Source organism: Neofelis nebulosa, chromosome 9, assembly GCF_028018385.1.
Source record: "Neofelis nebulosa isolate mNeoNeb1 chromosome 9, mNeoNeb1.pri, whole genome shotgun sequence".
In the NCBI taxonomy this organism is placed as follows: Eukaryota; Metazoa; Chordata; class Mammalia; order Carnivora; family Felidae; genus Neofelis; species Neofelis nebulosa.
This window is the reverse complement of record NC_080790.1, coordinates 12,966,058-12,987,291: the sequence shown is the minus strand read 5'-3', so window position 1 is coordinate 12,987,291 and position 21,234 is coordinate 12,966,058. Positions and strand designations below refer to the sequence as shown.

At 39.9% G+C, this 21,234-nt stretch overlaps 2 long non-coding RNA genes across 2 annotated transcripts in view; one reads left to right on the top strand and one right to left on the bottom strand.

Moving 5' to 3' along the window:
• The window catches only part of LOC131484397 (uncharacterized), a 74,251-nt gene that overhangs the window by 9,966 nt on the left and 43,051 nt on the right, over window positions 1-21,234 (top strand). The window lies entirely within an intron of this gene.
• LOC131484396 (uncharacterized) lies at window positions 1,015-7,733 on the bottom strand. The gene is made up of 2 exons (XR_009248222.1): window positions 7,345-7,733; window positions 1,015-2,400 (listed from the first exon to the last, which is right to left on the bottom strand). It is a non-coding gene; the product is annotated as an uncharacterized LOC131484396 (long non-coding RNA).

Sequence of the window (21,234 nt, the reverse complement as noted above, 5' to 3'; positions counted from 1 at the left end):
TTACATGAAGGATGGAGTCATCCTGACCAATGATGCTAACAAATAAGACAATAGACACTAGGATGTGGTGGCCATCATCAGTATGAGTGAACTGCATCAGGTGAGCAAGCCTTGGTCACATAAGTTGGTGAATAATCAAAAGCCCTAAGACAAAAAAAAAAAAAAAAAAAAAAAGCCCTAAGACAAAGAAGTAGGTGATAGGCAGGGCTAGCTCAGGGACACAGACAGCCTTCATTAACAATTCCTCTTGAGGCTGATCTGGCCAATGAAGAAGCTGAACCAGTGATAAATCTATCATCAGAAAGAATCTTCGGGACATAGAGAGGCTGTATGCTCTGAATGGACCAGATTTTCACTTCTAACTAAAACTCTCAGAAGGGTTTGGGGCATATAGAGATTCACTGAGATAATTCATAACTGAAAAATTCACTCCTTTTTTCCACCTCATCCCTAAATATAGATCCTGCATAGACCCCTGGATTCTGAGACATACAGAATTTAGATCAGTGGAGAGAAGAGAGGCAATTTTGGTTGAAGAGGATAGAAGGAGGTGCATAATGAAGGTTTTAGCCTTTCATTAAAGAAGCCCTTTTCTTTCTTTCTTTCTTTCTTTCTTTCTTTCTTTCTTTCTTTCTTTCTCAAAAGAACAATTTGTGATCCCAGGAGAGAGCTAAGCATTGGGACAACCCTTCATCTATCTGGAGGCCATGGAGATAGTGAATCCCTGCTGCCAGAATTCCAGACCAGTGGTCTTGATGTACCATAACAGATTATGTTAACTCAGTAAAGTTCCTCAGATTAACCAAATTCTAACAAGAAGATAATGATACAGGAAGACTATTTGATGAGAAAAAATAATCAACCAAAATAATATCCCTCTACATCTCAATTGCCCTAATAATAGCTAACAGTCATTCCTAACCACATGCTACTCACATTTCTAAACACTTCATCTGTTCTGATTTGAAGTACTCATATTATTCTCATAGTTTAAATGAGAAAATTGCACAAAGGTTAAATAAACTGCCTCGGTCTATTTTGTTATTAAGTGCTGGAGCTGAGATTTGAACCCAAGCTACTCAGCCACTTTCCTCCACAGTCTGCCTTCCTGTCTGCTATACTCTTCTGCTCATCAATACTGATACCATTTTTCTGTTCTGGATTCTTTTTATCCATTGATCATTTTCTTTGGTAACCATCAGTAAAAATATAAAGCTTTTAAAGACAGGGTCCTGTGTTGATTTCGCTTGGGTCTTTACCTACTGCCAAGCATGTAGTTGGTGTCTTGATTGATGAATTATTAAAGTTAAACCTTTACAATCTTGTTTAAAATTCTCTGCACATCATTACTAAAAGCACATAGAGAGCATTTTCACCCATTTCCTTTTCTATTCAAAAGGAAATTGCCCAGGCATTACGTTAAGAGCTATCAGCACCAGCTCTCATCCTGGTCCCCGGCAAAGAGGTCAGAGTAGCACCCAGCACCAGCCCACTGCAGCACCATTCTGACCCAAGCTGACACCAGTGAGAGATCCTTGAAGAGTGAGGTACTTCTGGCTTCTGTTGTTGGCAGCATTTCACCTCTTAGTCCATTTCATCCCTCTATTCACTGGGATATTGCATTGCTGAGACCTAAGATTAGTTGCTTGTGGAAGAACGAGTAGGCGTTTGCAGCAGGCTCTGTTAAAATCATTACCCATTCTCCTCCCGGCACTGCCTGGACCAAATGCCTGGATTCGTGACTGTGTTCAAAAAGCAGTGCTCAAATCCACAATCCCACCGTTTAAAATAGATCTTTCTAGATGAAGAGGAAAAAGTGGAAAACATTTTCATTGCAGTTATTTTGGGAAGGTGACCTGAGAACATTAAAGGGCACCCAATAACTATTTGTTGAATGAATGTGTGAATTGAAACAGGTTTGCAGAATTTTTCATTAAGAAGACCTCATTCCCAAAGGTTTGGCCTTCTGCCAAAGACAGTTCCCTCGTACTTAATACACTGCCACCTTCCTCTTGCGAAAGCCACTGATTCCAGCATATATTTCTTCATCCAGACTTTCCATTCATTCACAAATCACTTATTAAAGGCCTTCTGCTGATTAAGATCTATGAGAAATTGGACCACAGAGTTGACAAAGATAAGGTCCTTGAGTGCAAGATTATTTGTTAGCTTCTCTTCCTGGACTTGATGTCTCTGTGTGAAACTGATGAATCGTGTTCAATTGAAAATTCCTGAAGTAACATGTCCCTTCCCAAAAGTCCCTCCCCCTAATGGCCGAAGTGATCACAAAAAGGACTTTTCTCATTTCATGAGCCTGGTACCTTGACCGCAGTTAATTGCAGTAAGGATGAGTGGCATCTACAGATTGGAGAACTCGTCAGGTTGCATCACTTGGGAAACCTAAAGACAGTGTTAGCAAAAACAAAAGTAAACAAATTATATAAATTTTTCACTCTATCCCCCCCCCCCCAAAATGGGAGTAGGCATCCTTTATTAGTCAGGAAAAGTTATGCTTTTCTGCAATAACAAATAACTCCAATATCTCAGTAGCTTAAACTAACAGTATTTTATTTCTTATATACATTTCTTCTCCAGTGCCAGTGGGAGCTCTGCTGTATGTAGTTACTCAGAGACCCAGGCTGATAGATGGATCCACCAGTTTATAGTTACACGCATCTAGAACATGCAGACTCCTCAGTTACAGCCAGAGGCAAGGGAGACTGGAGAATTATGGTGAGGTTTACATGGCTTCAACAGGGAAATGACACATGTCACTTCTGCTCAAATTTTGTTTTCCAAGAGTTTCTAGATAAATCCATTTAATTACACAGGGCTGGGAAATGTAAGGTAGCTATTTGGCAAGCATGAGTCTCTCTGCCACATACAGTTAATAATATATTTTTATGTGTATATGACTTAGATGTCTATCCTTATTTATGATATGTGTTATCAGAAAACCATTCAAAGTTTAAAAAGATAAATAGTAAGCTAAAAAACATAAATAGATGCTCTAATATATTTTCTCTCTGCACTCTGTCTAAACTTGCAGATCATTGGAGACCGTGATGCCAGAGTTACGAATATATCGTGACATTCTGGTTGCCTTTGGGGCATGGCTATATCACTGCTGAAAGAATATCTTTTTTTCCCCTCTCTCTTCATGTCCTTACAAAGAATCCACATTTGTGAAAATACTCTGAGTTTACCTTTGTTCTAAGCAAACTGAAAGAGCTTAGGTCTCTGGGACCTTTTAGAACATGCCAGTCTCGAAATGCTATCAGGCTGCTTTCTGACTCAAGAGAAATAGCAATATTTGGACCCCTTGTTCTTTCTTAGATATTCCTCCAAATCCATATGAATCCTCACTGTGTGTCTATCTTGCTGCCTTTCCAGAGCAGTGCCTGATTCATGATGTTTCTTCAATGATAATCCAATTATGATCATTCAACCTCAAGGCAAGGTTGATTCACAGCACAGTAATTCATTCTACCTAGTGGCCCCTCACACATGGAATCATAAATCCTTCAGAGAAGAAAAGGACCTCAAATTTAATTCCACACAGCATTTTTATTATTCAAATTAGAAATGTACCAAGTTGAAGCCCAGGTATGTTGAATGACTGGCCTAAGATCAAACAGTTACTTAGCTGCAAAACCCACCATAGAGTTATTTCAACTCTTAGAACTTGTCAGGGGCAGCAGGGAATGGAGCACATAAAAAGGAAATACAAAACATAAAAATAAATCACAATTTCACTTAATCTTTGTTAAGGCCTTTCTCATGTCTTTTGTGAAATTGAATTCAAAGATAAAATGCTAATTAGATCTCAGTATAAAAATAGGGACAAGAGAATGTTTGATGAAAGATTGGAAAAGAAAACACTATTTGAAGCAACCCTCCCATCTGTTCCAAAGAAGTCCAACATAGCAATCTCATCATCTTCAGGCAGCATAACCTAGAATGAATTCAGGCAGTAAGCTTGGCATTTATAGAGCAGTCTGCTGGGAAAGAGCAATTTCATTTCCAAGGACTTCACCAAAGTGAGGACTTGACGTTACAAATGATTAATTTTTTCTGGAGGGTTCTTGAGAAATGTCTTAGCATTTAATAATCTGATAATATTTGTAGTTCTCATTAAATTGTACCTAAATTTAATGGTCTTATCACCTTTCACTGAGTGACCAAAGTAACCTTATGCCTTAAGGAGCTGGAAAAAGAACAGCAAATAAAACCCAAAACCAGCAGAAGACAGGAAATAATAAAGATTAGAGAAGAAATTAATGCTATCAAAACCAAAAAAAAACAAAAACAAAAACCCAAAACAAAACAAAACAATAGAACAGATCAATGAAACCAGAAGCTGGTTCTTTGAAAGAATTAACAAAATTGATAAACCACTAGCCAGTTTGATCAAAAAGAAAAAGGAAAGGACCAAAGTAAATAAAATCAAGAATGAAAGAAGAGAGATCACAACCAACACAGCAGAAATAAAAATAATAATAAGAGAATATTATGAGCAATTATATGCCAATAAAATGGGCAATCTGGAAGAAATGGACAAATTCCTAGAAACATATACACTACCAAAACTGAAACGGGAAGAAAAAGAAACTCTGAACAGACCCATAACCAGTAAGGAAATCAAATTAGTAATCAAAAATCTGCCAAAAAACAAGAGTCCAGGGCCAGGTAGCTTTCCAGGGGCATTCTACCAAACATTTAAGGAAGAGTTAACACCTATTTTCTTGAAGCTCTTCCAAAAAATAGAAATGGAAGGAAAACTTCCAAACTCTTTCTATGAAGCCAGCATTACCTTGATTCCAAAACCAGAGACTCCACTACAAAGGAGAACTATAGACCAATTTCCCTGATGAACATGGATGCAAAAATCCTCAACAAGATACTAACCAGCTCCAACAATACATTAAAAAAATTATTCACCATGACCAAGTGGGATTTATACCTGGGATGCAGGGCTGGTTCAATATCTGCAAAACAATTAACGTTATTCATCACATCAATAAAAGAAAGGACAAGAACCATATGATCCTCTCAATAGATGCAGAGAAAGCATTCGAAAAAATACAGCATCCTTTCTTGATAAAAACCCTCAAGAAAGTAGGGATAGAAGGAGCATGCCTTGAGAACATAAAAGCTGTATATGAAAACCCAGTGCTAATATCATCCTCAATGGGGAAAAACAGACAGCTTTCCCCCTAAGGTCAGGAACAAGACAGGGATGTCCACTCTCGCCACTGTTATTCAACATAGTATTGGAAGTCTTAGCCTCTGCAGTCAGACAACGCAAAGAAATAAAAGGCATCCAAATCGGCCAGGAGGACATCAAACTTTCACTCTTCACAGATGACATGATAGTCTATATGGAAAACCCAAGAGATTCCACCAAAAAGCTGCTGGAATTGATTCATGAATTCAGCAAAGTTGCAGGATATAAAATCAATGCACAGAAATTGGTTACTTTCCTATACACCAACAATGAAGCAACTGAAAGAGAAAACAAGGAATTGATCCCATTTACAGTTGCACCAAAAACCATAAAATACCTAGGAATAAATCTAACCAAAGAGGTGAAAAATCTACACACTGAAAACTATAGAAAGCTTATGAAAGAAATTGAAGAAGACACAAAAAAATGGAAAACGGTTCCATGCTCCTGGATAGGAAGAACAAATATTGTTGAAATGTCAATACTACCCAAAGCAATCTACATATTCAGTGCAATCCCTATCAAAGTAATAGCAGCATTCTTCACAGAGCTAGAACAAATAATCCTGAAATTGGTATGGAACCAGAAAAGACCCCAAATAGCCAAAGCGATCTTGAAAAAGAAAACCAAAGCAGGAGGCATCACAATCCCAGACTTCCAGCTATACTACAAAGCTGTAATCATCAAGACAGTATGGTACTGGCACAAGAACAGACACTCAGATCAATGGAACAGAATAGAGAACCCAGAAATGGACCCACAAATGTATGGCCAACTAATATTTGACAAAGCAGGAAAGAATATCCGATGGACTAACTTGAAATTATATAGTGAATGATGTCATTCATTCATTAATTCATTCAACTGGACACTTAATCTATGCAGACACTATACTAGGTGCTGAGGATAAAACAACGAACAAGGCAGATACATTTCTGTCCTTACTGAGCTTACAGTGTTAATGTTAACATTACAGTATTAATCCCTTGAGAATCCAAGTTTTGGTTTTTCTGGATTTCTGGAGTCCATGTGAGACCTCTGTATTGTATCCCAGCTAAACTTCAAGGGCAAAACATGCATTTCATCCTAACTAGTCCAGTGTCTGGATATAGAACTTATATGAACTAGTTTTGAAGTGTTAACATCTTGTGAATCTCAACTCAGCTACTCACAACATTATTAACATTCTATAACATTAGACTAGTAACTCTCATCACTTACACACTTCTACATCAGCTATGGTTGCATAAGAAACCACCCCACAGCTCAATGGCCTAGCACCACTCATCAGGCTTAGCACCTGAGGCTCAGCTGATGAGGGAACCCCTGTCAGCTTGGGCATGTCCTTGTCATGAATATGGCAAAGATTAAAGAGCTCCTAAGATTGGGTTAGATGAGATGTGTGTGGTCACTACGTGTTCCCCACAGATGGCAGTATCATCATCACTTCAAATTTCCCTTTCGACATTTGGAAAGCTTTCTTGAACATAATCTTGGTCTTGCCCTGTCTCTTACCTTTGTACCACACTGCTGAAACTCCCGCTTCCTCAGATTAGACCAACTCCTGCCTCTTAAAAGGGTTTGGACTTTGTTTGTGATTACTGGGAATTCTCTGAACCACTTCTGGAAGAAACTTTTGCCCATAACTCTATAACTTCCTTCCTTGGGCAGCCTCCCAGCTAGAACAAGGCTACAATGACCAGTTCCCTGCTGCTAGTCAAGGTGACCAGTGAAATTCGTGAGTGATGTATGCCGAAGGCAGGTAATATCACTCCTGTTGAGAATGCATGGTATGGGTTTTTATAATTTATCCTATAACTGTACATAAGGTCATTTTACCATCCCCCTCCAATAGATGAAAAAAGTATTGACGCATATTAACTTTACAAAGTTTTAATATTAAATCAGAATAGAATGATATTTGCTGGATTTTATGGCAATTTAAAAAAATAGTGTCCCTCTTGTCCCCACCCAAGTTCTGTATCGATTGAGAGATAGACAAGGCAGACAAATAGAGATCAAAATGCCAGCTTCAAAACTGTTGGCTGTGAGAAAATGGCTTACACATTTAGCAGTGATAGTTTGATACTACTGAGCCCTAAAATAGATAGAGTTACCTGTCTAGTAAAGTTGTCTCTCTGAAATAGCAGGTCTCCTTCTCAGGGGGAAAGTCCTGTAACCCACGGTGGAGCAGAGACCAGACACAGGCATATCCCAACAAGAATGAGGTGAGGTTTGCTTTGGTGGCTGTTCCTGTTTCCAGATTTGCCAGACAGTTGATTCCTCCTTCAGTGGGGAGGGGCAGATGGAGTAATGCAGAGATGCAAGGAAGGTTTTACTAACTGAAGTCTCTTGAGGTATACCTGAAGCAGGTAAAGGAGATGCCCATTGTCCCCATTCCAATAGTAAGGGGAGATTATGACACGTTAGAATTCTCTCCTACTTCCCATTGAGTCCTGAGAGTTTGATAGTTACTCTGAGACAGACACATCTATGTATTATCACGTTAGTCATTCTACTATTAAGGGGGACCTATCCTGTGGGCTTTCATTACCTGACAGGGAATTAGTTTTCCATTTTACAAATACAACTCGATTAGCTTAAGCTTTCAAAAACAAGGACAATATTATTCTCCACTTCTAAGCTTCTGTGATTGTCAGAGACACAGATACCATAAAATAATACATGGCTATTGAAAAGATAACCATTTATGCTTTACATGGTGTACACTTAGGAAAGGGCCTCCTTCTGATGCTTACATGAATATAGGTCAAAATTGACTGTCTTGAACATGAGCAGTGAGATTCTTCTCTCCCGTAGAACCTCTTGAATTCATAAGGATAATGAAATGTCCTCAAACATGAAATGTCCTACCTACATCTTTGTCTTTTCTAAGTAATCACATGATCCTCAGATAGTCATGACTTCCAGTGGGGAGAGTACTGGGCATATTAGAGACTGAGGCTTACAGAGGTAACATGACTTGCCTCGTCTCATTGTAGGTAAATTCCAGAGGTGGGATTCAAATCTACAGCAGTCTGATCCCGAATGTGCTTAGCCAACAGCACATTTCAATAATTATTGTTACATCATCAAATCCTCCATTTGTTGATGTTCTAAAGCAATTACTAAATTGCAAATGAAGATTTGCTTTTGGGGAATGGAGACCCACAAAGCGTACAAGACATGCAGGCAGCTCTTGTTGGGTTGGTCCCCTCCAGCTGGGAAGGACATTATGCATCCGAATCAGACAAACATCAGTGGAGTAACAGCCATCCCTCTCTGTGAGCCCAATGTGGGGCTTCAAAGCAGGGGCTGCAGTTTCTTCACAGGTAGGTGTTTTGTGTCATTGGTTTCTTGGTTGTATCAACTGGAACTGCTGGAGTGAGAAGTAAACATGGACATTAATCAGCCTCCTGGGGACAGCCTCTCATCACAGACCCAGACTATTCAAAGAGTGACCAGCCCCCACCTTGCTGGGCAGAAGGGTGTTTTGCAAATCACCCAGTGTCAGGCAGGTGTGAGCACTGTTGTCTGATCCTACAGTGATAGGGCCATGGGGAAAACACTAAGCAGGTTTTTCAGTGTCTTCTGGGCCCTTCCTAGACACAGCCATTGTGAGCTTTTCTTATCTTCATGATACATTTGGGTTGCATTTGTCATGCTAAGCAGTCTGCTCAAACATTCCCCAGGCAGGAATGGGTCCTCAGTAATATGTTGCTACACAGAGGTATAAGCCCTATAGTGTCAATAGTGTGATTTACACACACACACACACACACACACACACACACACACACCCTTTCAAGATCCTTCTAACTGATTTATGCTTATTCATAAAAATCCATGCTATGATGTTAATAGTCTCTCATAAGAGGCATGAGAGGCATGAGACCATTAACATTATAGCATTGATTTTCAGTCAATGAACTGAGAAAATCTACTGACCATACTCTGATATGACCTGTTATTTGTCACTTGTTGCCTATTAGTCTTACCCTTCTTTTCCTTACCTTTCCATTCCTTGAAGATCTCAGTGATGCCAAACTCTCTTGCCAAGTTACTGAGCTTCTATTTTCCCAGGAGAGAACATTGGCAAGGGCCTCTGAAGAATCAAAAGAAACATCTCAGTGGATATTTGAAGGTAGGGTTGTAGATAGAGAAGAAAGGAACATGAATGATGGCATAGTGATTTAAAAAAAAAAAAAAAAAGCTATATATACATTTATCCCCAAGATCTCGTAACTTGTGTAGAATCTGGTCGAGACTGATCACTGGGTTGTGGAAGGGAGGGAGCAAGGTGGGGAGGAAGAGAGGGATAAGAGATTAAAAATTAGGAATTTGGCCCTCTGTTACAAAGAGTGTGTTCTGAAGCATCAGAAAGAAAGATTTGGTTGGAACAAAGTGTCCTGTTTTTCTGCAATGAAAGATAAGATTATTTTGATTCTGGAAGGTGCAAAACAAGATTTTGTTAAGAAAGCAGTCGTGACAGTCAACTTAGCCTGAGGGGTTTGAACCATAAGCAGTGAATTATAAATTGAGATTATCTTTCTCGTTTCATATCCTCTCTCTTTTTAGAAAACAACAACAACAAAAAAAACCAAACAAACCTGAATACCTATTTGTTTGTTTATTTACCTGTTTTCCTGGAGCAGAGGTATGCCAGTAGGGTGTTACCATTGTCCAGGTATCTCACCTCTTGATGTGAATTGACCATTGCTTGATTGACTTCTTGCCAGAATCCATGCTTTCCTGAGTCCCTTCTGGAGGCTTGAGGAAACTCCTGGGTTAGAGAGAAGTTTGAAGAAGTTAATGCAAGCTCACGTTTTTTACCTTGGAGACTGTGGGGTGAAGCTCAGGAACACAGGTTTCAGAGGGTGTAGACTCAGTCCCAAGACTCCTGGAATCTAACACTTGACTGACCTAGGTCAAGGTATGGCTCTCTGAGCTCTAGTTGCCTCGCTTGTCTTGTGGGGTAACTATCTACATTGTTTACCCCATAAGGTTGCTATGTGATCAGTTGAGGTTGTGCATGTGCTTAGACTTTGTAAGCCCCAAAGGAAACATGATTTAAAAAAAAAAAAAAAAGTAGCATTTTTCAGAAATGGAGAGGGTGTGTGTATAGGATAGCCTGGTATAAAGAATTAAGGTCCTTAAAGAAATCGGGTGTTCTAAATGGGAGGCTGTCTGGTAAATAGATTTATATGAGAATATCTAGGTGTCAAGAAAAGGAAAGCTGCTAAAATAGTGTGGGTCATGATGATGTATGTGGGGAGTGTGTGTGTGTGTTCCTGCATGAGCAGGGATGTGATAGGTTTCTTCTATCCCCCATAATTAGAGTTCCATTCCACATGGCATTGAAGTGGCAGAAAGTGCCTTCAACACCCAGTTTATCTGAGTTCATTTTATTTTGACTCATAAAGTGACTGTCATTGCTCAGAATCCCAGATTCACCTCTAATCTAAGCTCCTTTATGGTTTCAGGAGGGAGATGGTATTGAGATAGATAGTCCCTTAGAGACTGTGCTTTGTGATGTGTTCCCAGTATGAATTTATTTTAACATTTTTCCATCGCTTTCTAAATGGAAAAGAAAAGACCAAGCCCATATGCTGTTATCCGATAGTTTATCTCTTGGATAAAAATTAACTTCCTTCACAAGATGTACATGGTTCAGACAGATGGACCTTTCCATGTCTTACCTTATTCAGTCTATCCAATAACTCTTTGAAGTACATATTAGCATCATTCCCATTTTACAGATAAAGAAGCTGAGACATACAGTTCAAAACCATTCACCAGTCTCAGAGCTGGCAAGCAGCCAAGTTGGGATTCAAACCTGTTGGCTGGGGCTTCAGTTTGTAGCCTTAACCATTATACAGCACTGTCCAGTGTCCTAAGTTAGAGCAGCTAATTTGTTGGTCACGTTCTTCTCCACACCTGCCCTGATGGTAACAGACATAACGCATGTTGTTGCTAAACAAGAGACAAGGGAGTTTGGCCCTCCACTTGAAAGACATCTCCTCATTTTGATAATTAACAGTCCCTCTAGGTCACATTGACACTATATATACTACATATCTTTATATTTATGTATCTATCAGTATATAAATATTTGCTACCATTCTGGACCCAAATTGTACCACACCTCCATAGACTTCATGCAAACTGTGGAATTGGTAATCCAGGGCTAAAAGTAAGATGGCTCTGGGTAAAGTTCGAAAGTATGTATCAGGAAGATATGAGGGATGCATGAATAGTAATGCATCGTGAATAGTACTATCAATAATAAAGTTTTTGCTGGAAAAAAATATTTCACACATTCCAGGTGATTAAAAATCACTTATTATCCCTGGATACAGTTTTACATAGAGAAAAAGAAACACGGAGATGTCTGGTCAATAAGGAAAGTAAATAGATTCCAGTGTTCTGAATACCAGTGATTTAATTGAGCATCTAGAAGGGATGGTTCTGAAGCAAGGAATTCCCTTATAGGTCCTTTTAGGTAATAATCCTATGAAGAGATGCCTTTTTTGTCCTGTTTTTTTAATACATTTTTAACATGTTACCCACCCACCCCCCAAAAAACCAGTTTGTGAGCTGATTAAGTATCTCGAGAATTGGCAGGAAGCTGCTGTCTACAGACACCTACTCATAATTACTAACAGATACATAATTTGAGTGCTTGATTGCTGCTCAAATTGTTAAAATTTTCTGACCTTTTATTAATTTGTTATGTGTTTCCTCTCTAAATGATCAAGAATTGTGTTGTGTTAACTTAAATGGGGGCAAAATGACTAAAAATCCAGACTTCATGCTATAGAAATTTTAATATTGTTTTATTACCCACAAAAAGAACACCTTTGAGGCAGCATTCATTGGATTTCCAAATGATTCAAAAAGGATTCAGCTTCAAAATTAGAACGGTGAGTGTTTGTGTGCGAGTGTGTATTTGTGTGTGTGCTGTATCTCTACACACACATACACTTTAGTTTGTTTACAGTGTATTTATCCATTTATATTTTAAGACATTTGAAAAGTACGTGAATGTGGGATTCATTGTAAACAAAATACATAGTATTATATTTGTAACTTCAATTTCTGGCCATTTATGAGACGCGGATAAAAGGATATTTATGAACACAGCATAGAATTAGGAATCTACAGGCCAGGGTTCTAGACCTGCACATTTTCCATCCACAAGTGGCTCTGTGGATCCAAGTAAAGTTCTTTTTAAAAATTTTTCTATACTTCGTATTTCTTTTCAGTAGAATCCAGACAATGATGTGTCTGTACCTTTGAAGATCAAAATAAAATATGTAAGGATACATTTTGGAAAGGGAAACGTCTTCCTTACACTTGAGGGACTATTGTTGTGCATAATAAGGATGCATTGAAATAAGAGAGGATGAAATACTCATCCCCAAGTGAAGTCAAATACATGATTTCACTTGATCTCCACACTGGTGAACGCGCTCCACTTTGAAACATCCAAATAGTTGCAAGGCTGTGGTCGGTGGACCTCAGTTCTTCAAAGGAGAATCTAGAAAAATGAGCATTGCATCCCTCCAATTTTGGCTTTAGGAAGTTGTAAGAAGTGAGTTGGCTCTGGTGGGGGGGGAGGTCAGGCCAGCTGGCGAAGGGTCAGGGTTTATTTGTGAGGTTCAGGGTCACATGTCAAAGCATTAAGCAAAGAAAGATAAAAGCCTACATGTCGATTACTAGAAGCTCATGTATTTCATCCTTCAGAAAGCAGGTACTCGCATGAAAGTGGAGGGGGGTAGTTGTGCTTTTTCAAAATTCCTTAGTTCCTATTTATGCATCACAGTCGGTGAATAGATAATTCTGCAAGTTGACATCTAAATGTATCTAAATATGTAGCTGTGTGTTCCTTACTAGAGCAAACCAGTTTTCTGAGACACGTACATCGTTAGAATGAGGAGGGAATTTTAATCCTTATGCTCCTATCTGCTCACCGCACAGAAGAAAACCAGACACATATCTTCACAATAAGGCAAAATTCTATTTCTGTTCATAGAATCTCTATTAAAGGCTTAATAAAGCATTTGCATGTTATTAAAGGAGAAATAGGAAAGAAACTGAATAAGATGTTAGGAGGCTTACCAAATCACTGATAGAATTTGAATACATTTGGAAAAGATATTTGTACAATTGGTCTTTTTAATCTGGTATCTATGGAGACAAACATATATTAATACCTAGAATAGATCACTGTGTCTGTGTTAGTTTCGGACGGAGTCCCTGTCTTCCTGACACCACATCGTCTTCAGAGCGCAAACGCCAGGCCCCCCGCCCCACCCCAAAGGACAGCCCTGGAGCTAAGCAAGGATGGCCCAGTCTTGGCACCAACCTGGGCACCCCTTTTTCAGACCACATGAGTTCACTGCCCTGTTTGCAGCTTTCCCAAAGGTTAAAGTATTAATTTCAACCATTGCTTTTTATTTTTTAAATTATTTTAAGTTTATTTATTTCGAGAGAGAGAGAGAGAGCAAGCAGGGGAGGGGCAGAGAGAGAGGAAGAGAGAATCCTCAGCAGGGTCTGTGCTGTGAGCACAGACCCCCATGTGAGATTCAAACTCATGAACTATGAGATCATGACCTGAGCCAAGATCAAGAGTGGACGCATAACTGACGGAACCACCCAGGAGCCCCCCACCTGCTTTTTGAAAACAAAAAGGACGAAAGGTTACAACAGGAATCCTGTGTCAGTACCGGTGAATTAAAGACTCAATTGCAGGTTGGTTCACTTAAGAGGAGGTCCCCTTGATGGCTCCCATTTCTGCATTTGCCATACCAATATTGAAGCCAGCATTAGGCTTCCAAAGAACATGTAGAAAAGGGAATCAATCACAAAACAGTGCTTTGCTAGTGAGAGGATTCACATCTTCAGTTCCTGAGCCAGATGCCTCCCTCTTGTGTGTTCATTTGTTTGTGTGAGTTTTACAATTTCTCCAGCACTGGAAAACTGCCACTCAAAATAGCCCCTGACCACCTAACCACTGGTAAGTCTAAACATGAAATGCAATTTTCTCTTCTGATCGTTAGTATAGAAGGCATGATGAATTAATTTGGACTTCCAGCAGCAGGCAGATCATGTTTGTCGCTGCCAATACAACATTGTTTATACCTGTACCAATGAGAATGAGTGGCACTGTGAGGAATTTAAAATACATGCACTGTATTAGTCAAATAAAATGAAAACCAATGTAGCTCATTTATCTCTTCTGAAAATATGTCATTCAAGGTCTTTTCCATGGTTACAAATGACCAATCTCAAGGGAAAGGTATTATATGCTTTCCTGGAGATTCATGGTTGTGACAAGATGTGTGTGTGTGTGTGTGTGTGTGTGTGTGTGTGTGTGTGTCTGGTGGTGGTGGTGGTGGTCGTATGGGTTATTAAGCATCAAATACTTGACTTTAGGTTACTGGAATTGACCATGATTCTAAAAGGCAGCCTATGGAATGGGAGAAGATATTTGCAAATGACATACCTGATAAAGGGTCAGTATCCAAAAATCTTAAAACTCAACACCCAAAAAACAAATAACCCAGATAAGAAATGGACAGAATACATGAATAACCACCTTTCCAAAGAAGATATGCAGACACATGAAAAGATGCTCAACATCACTTATCATCAGAGAAATACAATAAAAACCATAATGAGACCTCTCAGAATGGCTAAAATTAACAACACAGGAACAGGTGTTGGAGAGGATGAGGAGAAAGGGGAACCCTCTTCCACTGTTGGTGGGAATGCAAACTGGTGCCACCACCCAGGAAAACAGTATGGAAGTTCCTCAAAAAACTAAAAATAGAACTAACCTATGGTCCAGCAATTGCACTCTTAGGTATTTACCCAAAGGATACAAAAATACAGATTCTGAGAGATACCTGCACCCCAATGTTTAAAGCAGCATTATCAATAATAGTCAAACTATGGAGAGAGTCCAAATGTCCATCAACTGATGAATGGATAAAGAGGATGTGGCATATAAATACAATGGAGTATTACTCAGCCACCAAAATGAATGAAATCTTGCCATTTGCAATGATGTGGATGGAGCTAGAATGCATTACACTGAGTGAAATAAGTCCGTCAGAGAAAGACACATACCATATGATTTCACTCAGATGTAGAATATAAGAAACAAAACAGATGAACATAGGGGAAGGCAGGGAGAAGAGGAGAGAGAAAAACAAACCACAAGAGACTCTTAAATGCAGAGAACAAACTGAGGGTTGCCGGCGGGGAGATGGGTGGGGGGAAGGGCCAGATAGGTGATGAGCACTAAGGAAGGCACTTGTGATGAGCACTGGGTGTTCTATATAAGCGATGAATCTCTGATTCTCCCCCTGACACCAATATTGCAGTGTGTGTTACCAAACTAAAATTTAAATTAAAAAAGTTTTTTAAATAAAAATATTTATTGAACACCTACTAAGTACTAACAGTCTTTTCAGCATTGAGGATGCACTGATGAGAGGCACACACACTCTGCTCTGAGGAAGCTTGTGTTCCAGTGAAAGAACCCAGATAATAAACAAGTCCGCACATAAATACATATCAGACCCTAGGCAGTGCTACAGCAAAACATAAAGCTGGGGAAGGGGCAAGAAAATGATGGGACTCTACTGAATAACTGTGGCCAACAAAGTCCTCTCTCATTCGGTGCCATCTGAACAGAGACCTGAATGAACTGAGAGAAACAGCCCCGTGAGCATCTCAGGGCAGATGTTTCCAGGCAGAGAGAATAGTAAGCGTCAAAGGATGTGAGGAAGCGCTTGTGGGTGGGCCGTTATTAATCTGTCAGATTCAAAGGAAGTTGGTTCAGGAAAGCCTGCTCTCTACTGAGAACCGGCAGCTTAGTAAGGGAGTTCGAAGTGACTCCATATTCTCTCACCGGGACACACAAAGGGTCCCACTTTCTGCCAGCTGACAATGTGTCGCCCACCCCTTACCTTCCGCTCCCGTTGCTAGATTTGCGTGGCTCACATAACGTGTGAACAGGAAAATATAAAGGTAACACATGCACATGTAAGAGGCTTCCTCAGAAGGGATCGTTCGGTATCAAAAGTAAGCAACCATAGGAAATAAATAATGCATGTGATAGCGTTCAGAGAGCGACTTTGATAAGGTGGCCCTGGGTCCGTCAGACCTGGAAGTGTGTGATAGGATGTCTGAGTGCTTCCCAAACACAGGCACTGTGCCCGGCGCTGTGACGGAGGGAAAACAAAAGAAGCGCGTAATCTATGTCCCCGTGGAGCCAATGGCTGTAAAAGAACAGCAACCCCAACTGTATCTTCATGATGCATCTGAGGAGAATGGGCCGTCTCAGTCTCTGATGTCAGGCAGGAAACGGTTCAGAGCCCAACCCACCATCGGCAAGTATCAGACCATATGTGTGAGCCTTTCCGCACTGCGGGATCTCAGATTTCGACAGGGGCATTGTACCTACCGCCTCTGAGGCTGGTTTTTAGAATAAATCAGGTAATGTGCATGAAGCAACTAGTTCTGTACTAAATGTTTCCTTCCCGAGCGGTGAGGTTATTCCTGGGCAGCTCGGTATAGCCTTCAAAATGCCCTTTCCATTATAGACCATTTATCCCAAATGGTACCTTTATTTAGCATTCATCTAGTGCCTAGATTTATTGGCGCAGTACAAAGGGAGTGGATTTAAGCATAAATTGCGAGCTTTATTTAGAGCTATAATCACGCCCGTACGTTATCCATTTTTACATTTTAAATAAGAGTCGTCATGACTCTCTGTGACTTGTGTTCATTAAATGTATCAATCCGTTTCCGCCTAGAATACATAATCATTAAGTCTTTTGTTTGCCAAAGAAAAGCTCAGAACATGTGGATATAATAAGTTCATATAGCCAATCAGTCATCTCACATCCATTAATAAACCTTACTTTGTGCTAGATCCTGGACATCTTAGAAAATCAACTCCAATCTTACTTGCTAGGAAAACACACTCTGCTAATGGGGCGGGAGATGTAAACCATTAGCAGAATATAATAATCAGAGATACAGAGATGCCCTCACTCACCGTGCAAGTGCTGGGTGGTGATGAGCTCCATTCAAGTGTTGGGGGTCCCTAGGGAGTATAAAGCTCTTAAGAGAGGTGCGAATGGAAAGAGTATCTGGAATTATAAGCCTATGTGTTCGGTAGCTGAGATTATCCTGGAAGGGTCTGTGGAGTAAATGTGGAGAAGAGGCAAGAAGAGGGGAAAGTCTAGGGAGAAACCCACTACACCTCATAGGCAACCTGATGCTGCAGATGTGGAATTAAATGTCATAGGACCACAGAGACATAGGTCACTGAACCCCTACTTTATATTCCTTGAACACACTGTCACTGGTGTTCAAGGGAGGATCTTGCCAGACTTTTCCAACTTAGAGTGAGCATTTACCTGTTAATTTTGCACAAACAAGAATATATGAGGTAGAAAATATTGGAATCATTGGCTTTAAAACATAGTTGTAAACCAGAAAGTGGATATAGCAGCAAGATGCTATAGGAGTTGAAGATGACCTTTAAAGCTAGCAGGATGCACTGGACATTCAAATAAGGACGTTTACCAACTGTTCCTCTCTTATCAGAAATATACAGGTGTTTTTATTAGTCAGGATTCTCCAAAGAAACAGAATCAATAAGGTAATAGGATGTGTCACATCCTATTAGAGAATGTATGTTGGAGGGGATTTAAGAAATTGGCTGAGGGGCACCTGGATGGCTCTGTGGGTTGAGTGTCTGACTCTTGATTTTGGCTCAGGTCATGATCCCAGAGTCGTGAGACTGAGCCCCTCATATGACCCTGTGCCAAGAGTGGAGCCTGCTTAAGATTCTCTCTCTCTCTCTCTCTCTCTCTCTCGGCACCTGGGTGGCATAACTGGTTAAGCGTCCGACTTTGGCTCAGGTCATGATTTCACAGTCTGTGAGTTTGAGCCCCGCATCGGGCTCTGTGCTGACAGCTCAGAGCCTGGAGCCTGCTTCGGATTCTGTCTCCCTCTCTCTCTGCCCCTCCCCTGCTCATGCTCTGTCTCTCTCTCTCTCTTAAAAATAAATAAACATTAAAAAATTTTTGTAAAAGATTCTTTTTCTCTCTCTCTCCTCTCCCATCTCTCCCCACTCGCATGTGCTCTCTCTCTCTAAAATAAAAAAAAATAAAAATAAAGTAAAACTATTAAAAAAAAAAAAAAGAAATTGTCTGATGCATTTTGGGGGAAATATTTGAAATTTGAAGCCCAGGCCAGCAGTCTGGGGGTCTAGAGAGGAGTTGATTTTGCAGCTCAAGTTTGAATGCAGTTTGCAGTCAGAATTCCCTTATCTTTGGGAAACCTCAGACTTTGCTGTAAAGCCTTCAACTGATTGGATGAGGCCCACTCACATTATGGAGGGTAATGTGTTCACTCAAAGTCTACTGGTTTAAATGTTAATCATATCTAAAAAATACCTTCACAGAAACATCTAGGCTGCTATTTGACCAAACAACTGGGCACAGTAGCCTTGCCATTTGACATGTAAAATTAACCCTCACAGATCTGTATATATAGCTGTAGCCCCTAAGAGCTAACAAAAAGTTAAAGGATGGAAACAGTTCTCTAAACCAGAGCTGTATTTTCAGCCAATAGGCCACAGATCAGATTGCTAACAATGAGGCAGATAGTGCTACTATACCATTATCACTTGAAATTCCATTTTTCATTCACTCTTTTGATAAATATTTATTGAAAGCATTCCATTTGCTAGATCCTGTCATTTGAGAAAAAATAATAAGTTATTGACTTGGCCCAAGAAGCTTACAATTAGAAACAAATATCAAAGCTAGAATAATGCTTAGAAATAATCTCTTTGGCCTCCTCCTTTTAGAGAAATGGGAAGGCTCTCAGTCATGATCACACAGTATATTAATTCCAGGGCTGGAGTCATGCCCCAGAAAGTCTGATCTCCTCCAGTGCTCTTTTCCCCTGATTGGGAATTCAGACATTCCCTATATATCTGTGCTTAACTTCATTTGCCAACCATGGTGCAAGCCTCCTGAGAATGTTTGGGTCTCACTGAACAATGAAACAAGTCCTATTAGAATTTTCAGAAGCATGACTCTGATCCAGAAAAGCCAGAAGACCCTCTAATCTGCTCCTTAAGTGGGCTCCTAGCTAGCAGATTTTAAACACAAACAACAGATTGATGTTCACCCTTTGCCTCACCACAGAGAAATGAGACAGAGAGAGGAAAGTTGAAAAAGCAGCCAAGTGACTCCAGGGTGATATTATGGGAGTAGAGTGGAGCCAAAGGAAGAGGGTACCATGACAGAGAAGGGATCCTGATGGGGGAGTTGTACTGGTTGGTGTTGGTGTGAACTCTTGTTTCCATTCCTAATCAATGAACCAGTTGACTAATGCTTTTTGAAAGCATTTACTCTGAGTGCATGGCTGAACAGCTCATTAAAAAAAATAAATAAATAAAAATAAAAATGAAAAGACATTCATAACAATTCCTCCATCTTGAATTTAGCTTCTTATGAGAAACAAGAAATTTACTAAAACTGAATGAAAATACCCAGCACTGTTTTTTCCAAGTCCTTGTTCCAGTCTTGTTAATCTATTTTAAGGAGGTTTTATTTATCTTTGAGCAGAGAGCAGGACTAGAGGTTTCTTCTTTAGAAAGCAACCCAAGGGCACCTGGATGGCTGAGTAGGTTAAGCATCCAACTCTTGATTATGGCTCAGGTCATGATCTCATGGTTCGTGGGTTCAAGCCCCATGTCAGGCTCTGTCTGACGGCACGGAGCCTGCTTGGGATTCTCTCTCATCCTCTCTCTCTCTCTCTCTCTCTCTTGTTCTCTCTCTCTCAAAATAAATAAATAAACTTAAGAGAGAAAGAAAGAAGAAAGAAAGAAAGAAAGAAAGAAAGAAAGAAAGAAAGAAAGAAAGAAAGAAAGAAAGAAAGAAAGATAACAGCCCAGATATATTCTGCCCCACTGAAGCGCTTTCACACCTTTTTCTACTAGAGCAGAGAGTGAGTTGTGACTGTGAGGTTGCCCTGTCTGGAGGTAACTTCTTTGCTAGTCAATCTTTGTGTAGCACCTTATAAAGAATAACTTCAAGCATAGCTGAACGCTATAAACAGAAAGGGAAGATTTCTTGTTATCTGTAGACTGCCTTTTCAGGTAGCTATTACACATTACAGTTCCCTCTGGATCAATATAGAGATGAGACACAGATAATTCTAGCACACAGAATGATGGCAGGCCGCTAAAGAACATCTTAGACAAAGCTCATGAAAGCCATGTCCAGACTTTATTCCACTGCCTCCTGTCATAATTCTCTCCAATTGCAGCCACCCTCTACCATCATGTCAACTGAAGACATTATCCATGGAGAAATTGGCCTGCCACTCTGACCTTATCTTCTAAGACTATTTCTCCTGAGCAATATTTTCCATTCTTTTGGAAATCTATCAGTCTCTTGTGGCGTTCAGCATGATACCTGGCTGCTTAGAGCTCTGCCCACATACAGAGTCAATAAATCAAGATCCCTAAAGAAGGTGCCAATTGTGCTCATTCTTGAAAAACAATTACCAATTGCGCATGAAGATATGGGGCAGATCAAGTAGAAGGAACTATCATTATTATGCATTTGGTACAATTAACCCACTGTTTCCTCAACTCTAGTTCAGTGGCTGCAAACATGAGTTAAGCATTATGATGTTTATGAGGAGATCCTGACTGCTAAGTGGAAGCAGGTGTTAGTTTGGTTACAAGAGTGGGCTTCTCTTCTGCTTTATTAGATTCAACTCTTTGTAAAAAAAATAATAATAAAAATAAATAAAAACAAAACAAAAAACGGGAGTCATGAATTTATCATATACTATCTGCCACTGGTGATTGATGTGCTCTTCGCCCAGTAAAGGGAAGAAGGAAATTTTGAGAGTCACAGAGAGCCCATCTCTGGTAGCTTAGTGAGAAGCAGGAGATGTTC